The 9,255-nt window shown below is 45.8% G+C and overlaps 1 pseudogene; it reads right to left on the bottom strand.

The window, feature by feature from the left end:
• Positions 1 to 3,155: 3,155 nt before the first annotated feature.
• Positions 3,156 to 5,444, bottom strand: LOC100480622 (annotated as a pseudogene).
• Positions 5,445 to 9,255: the final 3,811 nt, after the last annotated feature.

The following is a 9,255-nucleotide window of genomic DNA, read 5'->3' as shown; positions in this document are numbered from 1 at the left end:
TGCTGAGAGGACAGACTGTCTGGGTTCACACCCTACTTCTGCAACATACTAGCTTCGCTCTTTTGTAAATGATACAATCTTGCTAAATATTTGCTTTTCCCTCCAAGGGGAATGATAATAATACCCTTCTCACAAGACTGTCGTGGAAATAAATGAGATATTGGCACCCGTTACGTCTTCTGGCTCCAGTCCAAGCCCCAAAAATAGCCTTTCAGCTGCCTTGTCTAATCTGAGGCTGGGGGCAGAGCCAGGCAGCAGTACTGCAGATAGTGAGTCTGAGGATGGGGCCTCGGGATGGAGCTAGAATACAGCAACAGTGACAGCCCTTATTACCTTCTTTATGTGTGTCATGACACATGACTGAGGTTTCAAAACCTCAAGTTTTCTGTTATTTTATTTTTTTTGTAATAGTTTTTTTTTTCAGATTTATCTATTTACTTTAGAGAGAGAGAGAGAATCTCAAGCAGACTCCATGCTTAGTGAGGAGCCCGACATGGGGCTTGAACTCATGACCTGAGCCAAAACCAAGAGTCAGATGCTTAACCGGTGCCGCCACCCAGGCGCCCCAGTAACAGTTTTTTTGAGCTAATGTATATATCACATAATTCACTACTTAAGTGTATAATTCAATGGAGTTTAGTATTTTTAAAGGCGTACAAGCGTAAGTGTAATCAATTTTAGAATCTCTTCATCACTCCAAAAGGAAACCCCATAGCCTTTAGCTGCCACCACCAAACTTCCACATCCCCCTTCCCCCAGCCCCGGGCAACCCTGAATCTATGTTCTGTGTCTGTAGAGTTGCCTATTCTGGACATTTCACATAAACGAATCATGCAGTATGTGGTCCTTTGTGACTGGCTTCTTTCCCTTAGCACAGAGTTTGCAGGGTTCATCCAGGCTGTAGCAGGTGCCTATTTGTCACGGGACAGGTGACATCCCCAAGTGTGGATATCTGCATTTGTTTACTCATTCATCAGTTGATGGACATTTGGGTTGTTTTCAAATTTTTTGCGATTACAAATAATGCTGCTATGAACATTTGTATACAAGTTTTTGTGTGGACTTGTGTTTATTTCTTGGGTGTATACTTAGAAGTGGAATTACTTGGACATTTTTTGTTTTTTAATATGAATAATGTTGTAATGCATATCTTAGAAAAAGACTAGGGGAAAATGTCCACATCAAAGGAAAGAATATAGGTCCTGGGATGTTTTAGGGCTTAACCTCTGTGAACAACGTGATTGGCGTCTGTAAAATGGGTGGACATAAAGATTAGAGGTTAGATATAACAGGAGATCCTTGGTATACAGTAAATCCTCAAAACATGACAGCTACTATTCTACGCTCACCAAACCTGGAACTAAAAATCCTCAAGAGCCTAGCCTTTTCATCAGTCCATTCTGTCAATAATGTCAGATTTCCCTGGTTTTTCATGTTTATGACCTTGTATTTTATTTTGTCAGTCCCAGCATAAACTTTTGGTAACTGCAGAAACTGAAGCCGGGGTCTGCTGGAGTACGCTGTTGCTTTTCATCCACGCATCCGACCTCTGGCAGCTTCTCCTGCTTGCTGACTCCTGTCCCTGCACCCCCACTGAAGGCCCTGCTCTCACAGCCCTCGGATCCTGGAGACACAGCAAAGACCATCGTCTGCAAGTGTCTTCTGGAACCATGACACCATCTCTTCTCTCTCACTTCTTCCCCATATCAGTTATCCTCTCTCAGCCCCCTGGCATGTTCTGTGATTTCACACCAGTCTAGACTTTCTTTTTCCACTTCGTTGAGCATTCTGTTATGGTGTGGAAAATTCCCTACAAAAGTCTCCTACTCCACGCTTCTAAAGACAGTGGCATCTTGTCCTCAACGTCTATCCTCTTTCCTTTGTAAAGTACCATGAGCTCCTTGTTTCACTGTTGGGCTCACTTTACCTTCCCCTTAAGTGTCTGATGTTGAAGACAGCAGTTTGCTCAGTTTTTAAAAGTCTGGTGTCTGCCCGAGCCAGGAGGGCTTCCTTGCTTCCAGATCTGGTTCACTTAGAACCACTCGAGCCATGATGTCCTCTGTGGGGCCACTCGTCTCTTCGGCAGCCACGGCCAAGTGCATGGCTCAATCTTTCCTCGCAATTGATCCATCTGGTTAAACCCTTCCATTATCTCCAGGCTCTCTTTGGGTGCCATATTCTGCCTATTTTCATCTTGCAACAATCCTCTCTCCTCTCATAGACCTTTGATTTTTGAAGGGAGTGTTTTTGTTCTTGTACGACCTGGTTCTGCTCTTACCACCTAAATTCTGCTTCATCTGTTCTTTGATTTCACTGTTTCGGCCCCGGTGTCTTCACCTTGGTTTTATCTGTCTGTGCTCTTCCTTAAATGCTTCTGTGGCAAAATCTATTTTATTCTTGGAGGCCTTTGGCTATATTCCTTTAGAAAGCCCTCTCTATGTCATTGAAAAAAATTTCCATCATTCTGAAATCTTTATAAAGGGGAGCATGACTTTGGTTCCTCACTCCTTTACCTAATTCCCCACATTCTAAGATTAATTTCAATCTGCCATCACATGAATAGAAATACTAAAATCTTTCACTCTGCATTTTATGATGTCTGGCATTTTTGCTTAGGACTCTCAATCCTGCGATATTCAAACGGTTAGCATCGGAAGCAAATACCCCTCTCTCCAATGTAATGACATTTAAACTTGAGTAATTGACAGACCTTTAAAAAAGAAAAAAGTTTTCTGGACCCATATCATTGACCTAATAATTTTATTTATAATAAATTGTTCTTTTAGTACAGATATGGTTCTGGCCGGTTTGATCAGTTTCTTGATTTTAGCAAGCCTATGGTGACTCAATTCTCTTGCACTTTTTCTCCAAACTACCCTGAAACTTCTGTTTATGAGGAGCATTTCTGTGCCATCTTCCTCTTTTCTTTTCTCACAGGTCTTTGATAATCACACCGGTGGTATGACTGACCCCAGGGCGGTTGAAAACTACTGGAGCAAACGTGGGCCCGAGGCCAGTGGTAGGCCTGCTCATGAGCTAGGTCTATTGATCGTTCAAAACACGCTTTTGCAATTATTGATTGATTGATTGATTTGTTGACCTCTGAACTTTTTATTGGCCTCCTGCTCCCCAAAGGGTACCCTGCTTCCACTGCCTCAACGCCTCAGAACTTTGGGGTCATTGGTCTCAGACACCGTGTCGCCATCCTCGATCCTGCAGGTGGTGGTCTTCTGGATGGTCTGCAAGGAGTTGCTGCTATCTAGAATGTCCCTACACAGAAATGCTCCCCATTTTCCAGCAGGCAACAGTAAGCGGCAATCTCAGCTTCCAGCCTGACCTTGATTCTCAGCAGGGCCAGGTGCTCCTGCGTCTGGCACTGCGCCTCTGCCCCGGTCTGGGACAGCTCTGACTCCACATGCAGCAGGACCCGTGGAGCTGCTCTGTCGGCATCGTGTAGCGGGCCTCGCCCTCCCTCAGGCTGTTCTCCAAGCTGGCCTTCAGGTTTCTCAACAAGTCCAGCTGATCTCCCAGAACTGGGCTGTATGTCTCAGCTCCGTGAGAGTCATCTCAGCTGCTCCTATCTCAGCGGTCTGGGACGTGACCACTGTGGTGCTCTCCTCAGTCTGCTGGGACCAGTACTTGTCCAGCTCCTCTCAGCTCCTCTGAGCCAGCTCATCACACTGGGCCTGATGTCTGCCGTGATCTTGAGGTCCTGAGGTTTTGGGGCATCCAACTCCTTGGTCAACCCAGGGTTGGCAGTTCGGTTTGTAGACCCTTTACTTCCTCCTCATGGTTCTTCATGAAGAGCAGCCCCTCCTCGAGAGCCTCGGTTTCTGTCTCCAGCTGCAGCCGAGTGGCATTGCTGTCATCAGTGACCTTGCAGAGTCCATGGATGTCATTCACGGACTGGTGCATGGCCAGCTCCGTCTCATACTTGACTCTGAAGTCATCGTTGTCAGCAGCAAGATGGGCATTGTCCACAGAATTTGCAAAGATCTGAGCCCTTAGCTCTTGATGGTGTTGAAGTAACGCTCCCAGTCTCTGACCTTCTCTAAGTGTTCCCAGAAATGATGTCCTGTCTCTGATTATCAGCCTCCAGGCTCCTCACTCTCTCCTACTTGGAGAGAGGTCTTGCACAGTCTCTTCCTCCCCTGGATGCCCCCTATGCCTGCCAGACCCCAGCTATCCCGGTGGCCAGGCCCCCAGAAGCTCATGGAGCGAGATCTGGAGCGATCTGGGAGCTTGAGCCCTTGGTGCCTGCATAGACGCTGGCCAGCCACACCTGGCAGCTGGGTGACTGCATGGAGCCCAGGGAGCGATAGTTGGAGGAGAAGGGGGAGTGGGTGGTGAAGGTCATGCTGTTCAGAGAATAAGACAAGAAGCCAGGACTCAGGCTCAGGCCACTCCTTTTGCAATTATTTAGCTTGATTTGGAAAGCCCTTGTAGAAAACATTCACATCTCTGTTATGTGTCTTGCAGGCTGATAATAAATACTTCATACAGAGGTCACCTTCTGCTTATCCACTGCCCTAGCTCCTTTCCCAAGAGGCACGTGGCAGCTCCCCCAGCCTCACGCCTTCGCTGTGCACAGGGGAGGCATCCTGTGCACATTTTTTTTTTTGGCTTTCTTTTTTCTTTGGGGGGTTCATATCTATAAGTTGTTTATTTTCCCCCAAACCGGTTCACTTCCATGATCTTTCAAATTTCCATATTATGTCTTTTAAACAAAAACCTGAAAATCTGAACTCGAATGGCTCTTCCCCTATTGAGGGATTTGATCAGTCCTAAACCAGTCCTTTCACACAGATTTCTCTCTTCCAATGCAGCTCTATTTTTAAAGTCAAAATTACATCCAGATCCTCTCTGTTTGGAGACTTCTGAGCTTTAGCTCCAGCCTGTGTTCTCATGGGGCCACAGAGACAGCACTAGTTTGGGATTAAGCGATTCCCAGAGAAATTCCTCACTTAAACTACGAAACCTTGGAATCTCTTCACTTCTCTGAAGCTCTTGTTCGCCATCTGCAAAGTGGGTTAATGATTCTTGTGAAGATTTCATGAAATACTCCATGCAAGAGTAGGTGCAAAAATCTATGTGTAGTCTATATTTTTAGTTGAAGCTCTGATCACCCTAATTTCATGTGTTTTTCTTTCAGTCCTGCAACACTTCCTTTGGAAGTTCTCCACTTTTTTCCTTTGGCTCATTTTTCTTGGCTCAAGTTGTCAGTCACTTAGTCTGAGTAATTAATTAATCAATTACTCATCCATTCTTTCATATTTGGATAAAAATGTTGACATCCTGACAGCTGATGTCGGACTTGCTGGGAGCAGGGAGATTATTTGGGGGTAAGGTGACTCCCAGAGGATGTGTTTTCCAGGAGTCAAGACAACATGAGAAATACTAATTGCTGATACGGAATGGAACAGAATTCAAGAGGAAGGGAAGAGTAGGAAAGTGAGAAAGGAGGATGGGAGAGGGGAAGCCATGAGCAAGATGGTGGGAGGAATCGGAGTCTGCCAGGGGTACAATGAGCAGTGAACAAAATTGTGGGTTGGAGGGAGTGGAAAGTAGTGGAAGGTCATACACATAAAATCTGGGATATCGAATATTCTACTGCAGGTTGTCTGGCTGCTATGATATAAATTCTGCTAAATCTTTGGTAAGCTAATCACCCTCTGGAGTAGGCTTTTGGGGAAATCATGGAAAAGGGCTGAGTCCCAAGATGAGATCAAGATGGTGGGACTCAGGGACAGCAAATTCATTGGAAATCATAATAACCCCCCTGGAGATTCACAGGCATTGTGGAAGGGCTTTGAACCCTTTGAACCCTTTGAACCCTTTGAACATCCACTAGGGGTAGGATGAGGGTTTAAGCTCATCTGATCTATCGGAAGGGGATGGTGACTCCAGTGACATCCAGATATTAACTTGAAAACATAATATACATCCAAAGCCAGTCATATCCTCCTCAGACTCGTGTTCCATCTAAAGAAAGCCTATCACCTCATTATTCCTCTGAGTAACCTCAGAACTAGCTATTTTTAAGTGTTTTCTATATTCTTTTCCTCATTGAGAACTAATTTCCCCTGCTGGTTTCTTGCCGTAACTCTTGTTTACTCCCACCAACTTTGTTTGCCTCTTTCTTTCCTTCAACCTGAAAACCGGCTTCATTTTCTACCTCCCTTTCTGAAGTTCCACCCCTCACTGCCTTCTCGAATTTCACAGCAGTCCTTTCTGTGGGCTCAGCTGTGTGTGTGTGTGTGTGCACGCACGCATACTCGTTTCTGGCTCTCGTGGCTCACATAACAATACCAGTATTGCTTTTATCGTGAAAGATTCTCGGATTGTTTATATACTACTCCCTTTTGCTTCACAATATTTGTTAGATTTAGTTTACAGAGAGAGAGTGTGTGTGTACACATGAGTGTTTATTTATTGGAGATAACATACTGAAGGATTTCTAGATGAAATTATGCTTGGGATTTGTTCTAAAAGAACCCAGAAGAAGAGAGGAAGAGGGAGAAGTCGGGGGCTGGATGCTAATAGATTCCACAAGATGGGCCATACTGTTGAAGCTCTGGGATGAGTGCCTCAGCGTTCAGTATAATATTCACTCAACTTTCGCATATGTTTGACGATCTCCATAATAAAAACCTGAACTAAAGATTGTTTATTAAAGATCTGCATGTGGCTTAGTGATCTCCGCAGCCAATACGTTTTTTTCTTTGACTGTATATGACCTCCTCCCCAGCACGTCCCCCATTCTCACCAAGCCATTTCTAAACTCTCTTTTCATGTTGATTTGTTGGCATGCCTATTGCCCTTTGGTCTAGGATCTCGTGGAAGGCAGGGGCGACTTCTTCCTCATCTCTGTGTCCCAGTGCCTAACACAGAGTGTTGAACTCAACTGAACTGAGCTAAAGAAAACTCTCCGCCGGCGAATGCCCAGCCTCGCACCTGATGACACAGCCCTCCATCCCTGTCATGGTTTCTGCTGGGCCTGTGAACATAGCACAGGAGCTTCCCCTGAGTGGAACCATAGCACATCCATGCAGGGCTCACTGCTCAGGAGGGAGGGGGAACAGCCCCTCTGGCTTTCTACATCTGCAGCCATATCACCACAAAGCGCTTTTATTGGCCTGGTCCTTTCCTCTTATACATTCTCTGAGATCATTCCAATTCTTTTCAGATCTGAAGTTCACATCAGACTTCTTACTTTCTATGATGTGGTGATTTGAGGGACTGCAATTTTGGGCCTAAATTCATGCTGGGCTCTTGACTGCAGTCTCCCTTTGAGCAGCCTCTCTTCCCTTGCAAGACATCTTCCAACTAAGAGGGAGAGAATGGCGCCCTTCTTCTCTTCTTCCTTCTTTTGGGTGGTTGGCCCTCCTATCACCCCCCCGAGAGGCAAGTCTAGCAATGCCGCCATCCTAGCTTCCCATTTCCCTTATCATCCTCTGCCATTTACTCCCCACTGCCATCTGGCCCCAATCTTTAGCTATATCCTTAATTCCTATTCTAGGCTCATTTTATACCATCTCTTATAGTTTTCCTGCTACTATAGTTCTGGCAGCTTCTAGAGCAGTCATCCTGGTACTACTGTGTTCTCACTACTCTTGAAATGGCTTATTACAAATCTCAGTGTCCATTTTGTCTTCTTCCTAGTGTGCCCCTGGGAAGGTTACACTGGGTCAGGTGTTAATATGCCTATATGACATCCCTATCAGAAAGGATAGTTTGGGGGCGCCTGGGTGGCACAGCGGTTAAGCGTCTGCCTTCGGCTCAGGGCGTGATCCCGGCGTTATGGGATCGAGCCCCACGTCGGGCTCCTCCACTATGAGCCTGCTTCTTCCTCTCCCACTCCCCCTGCTTGTGTTCCCTCTCTCGCTGGCTGTCTCTATCTCTGTCGAATAAATAAAATCTTTAAAAAAAAAAAAAAAAAAAGAAAGGATAGTTTGTGTTTCTCCAACATGACATCAAACCCATTCCACCCACTGTTAATTAATGTTATTTGATTTGTTGCTTAGAGAATAAACTGCACTCGTTCTAGAAAGAAATAAAGTTGCTGTGACTTCAAAAATAAATCAATTCACCAGTCAAAACAAAACAAAACAAAAGGATGAGTGGCTTAAGGCTTAAGAACTAGTAAAGGTCAGGGGCGCCTGAGTGGCTCAGTTGGTTGTGTCTGCCTTTGGCTTAGGTCATGATCCCAGAGTCCTGGGATCCAGCCCTGTGTTGGGCTTCCTGCTCAGCAGGCAGTCTGCTTCTCCTTCTCCCTCTGCCACTCCCCTCATTCCTGCTCTCTCTCACTCTCTCAAATAAATAAATAAAATCTTTAAAAAAAAAAAAAAGGAAGAACTAGTAAAGGTCAGAGGTAGAATCTTAGTCTCCTAATCCAGTCCAGTGTTCCAGCTAGTATCCACCATCCTCTTTATATTCCGCTACTGGCCCCTGGGCAGTTGGGCTGACCTTGAATTTCTGTGCATTTACAAGAACAAGTGTGTCTTGCAATGCTTAGTTTTCTGGACTAATCCTGACAGTGGTCCAGAGGACTGGGAACTGAGGTAAGTCAAAGTGGGGTGGTTAGGACTCACTGTCTTATTGATTCACACTGGCTCTGACTGAAGTCTCAATATCGTCTCCAACCATTTTCTTATTTCTGAAAAAGAGCCAGACAATGCAGGGGAGGAGGCACGATGCATCCGCATGACCGCTGGACTTCAGCCAAGTACTTTCAGAATTCCAGAAGTCAGAGACAGGCATGGCCCCAGGTCACACTCCAGGGTTACCAACCTGTAACACGACGGTCTAGAGTGCTGACCACTTTTTCGGGTCAAGACAAGTGCTGATTGTTGGACAGCGTTATTAATGAGACGTGCAGATGGTGGAGCTGTGACAGCTAAGCTTCGGAGAACAAGGATGTGGTTGTCCTCTACTATCACCTGAAGATACCCTTGGCTATTCACGTGTGAGTATACCGAGTGTGTGTGTGTGTGTGTGTGTGTGTGTGTGTGTGTGGTGGAGGGTAGGAGAGCTAGGGCAGGTTTAGCTTGGCAACACTTTCCCTCCTAACCCCACCACCAATTAAAATCAACATCTAGGGGCACCTGGGTGGGTCAGTCGGTTAAGCATCTGCCTTTGGTTCAGGTCATGATCCCAGGGTCCTGAGATTGAGTCCTGCATTGGGCTCCTTGTTCAGTGGGGAGTCTGCTTCTCCCTCTGCCTGCTGCTCTCCCTGCTTGTGCTTTCTCTTTCTGT

The sequence above is a fragment of the Ailuropoda melanoleuca genome, chromosome 2 (genome assembly GCF_002007445.2).
Source record: "Ailuropoda melanoleuca isolate Jingjing chromosome 2, ASM200744v2, whole genome shotgun sequence".
Taxonomy (NCBI): domain Eukaryota; kingdom Metazoa; phylum Chordata; class Mammalia; order Carnivora; family Ursidae; genus Ailuropoda; species Ailuropoda melanoleuca.
Note: the sequence above shows the minus strand (reverse complement) of the source record. Positions and strands in the feature narration are given on the sequence as shown.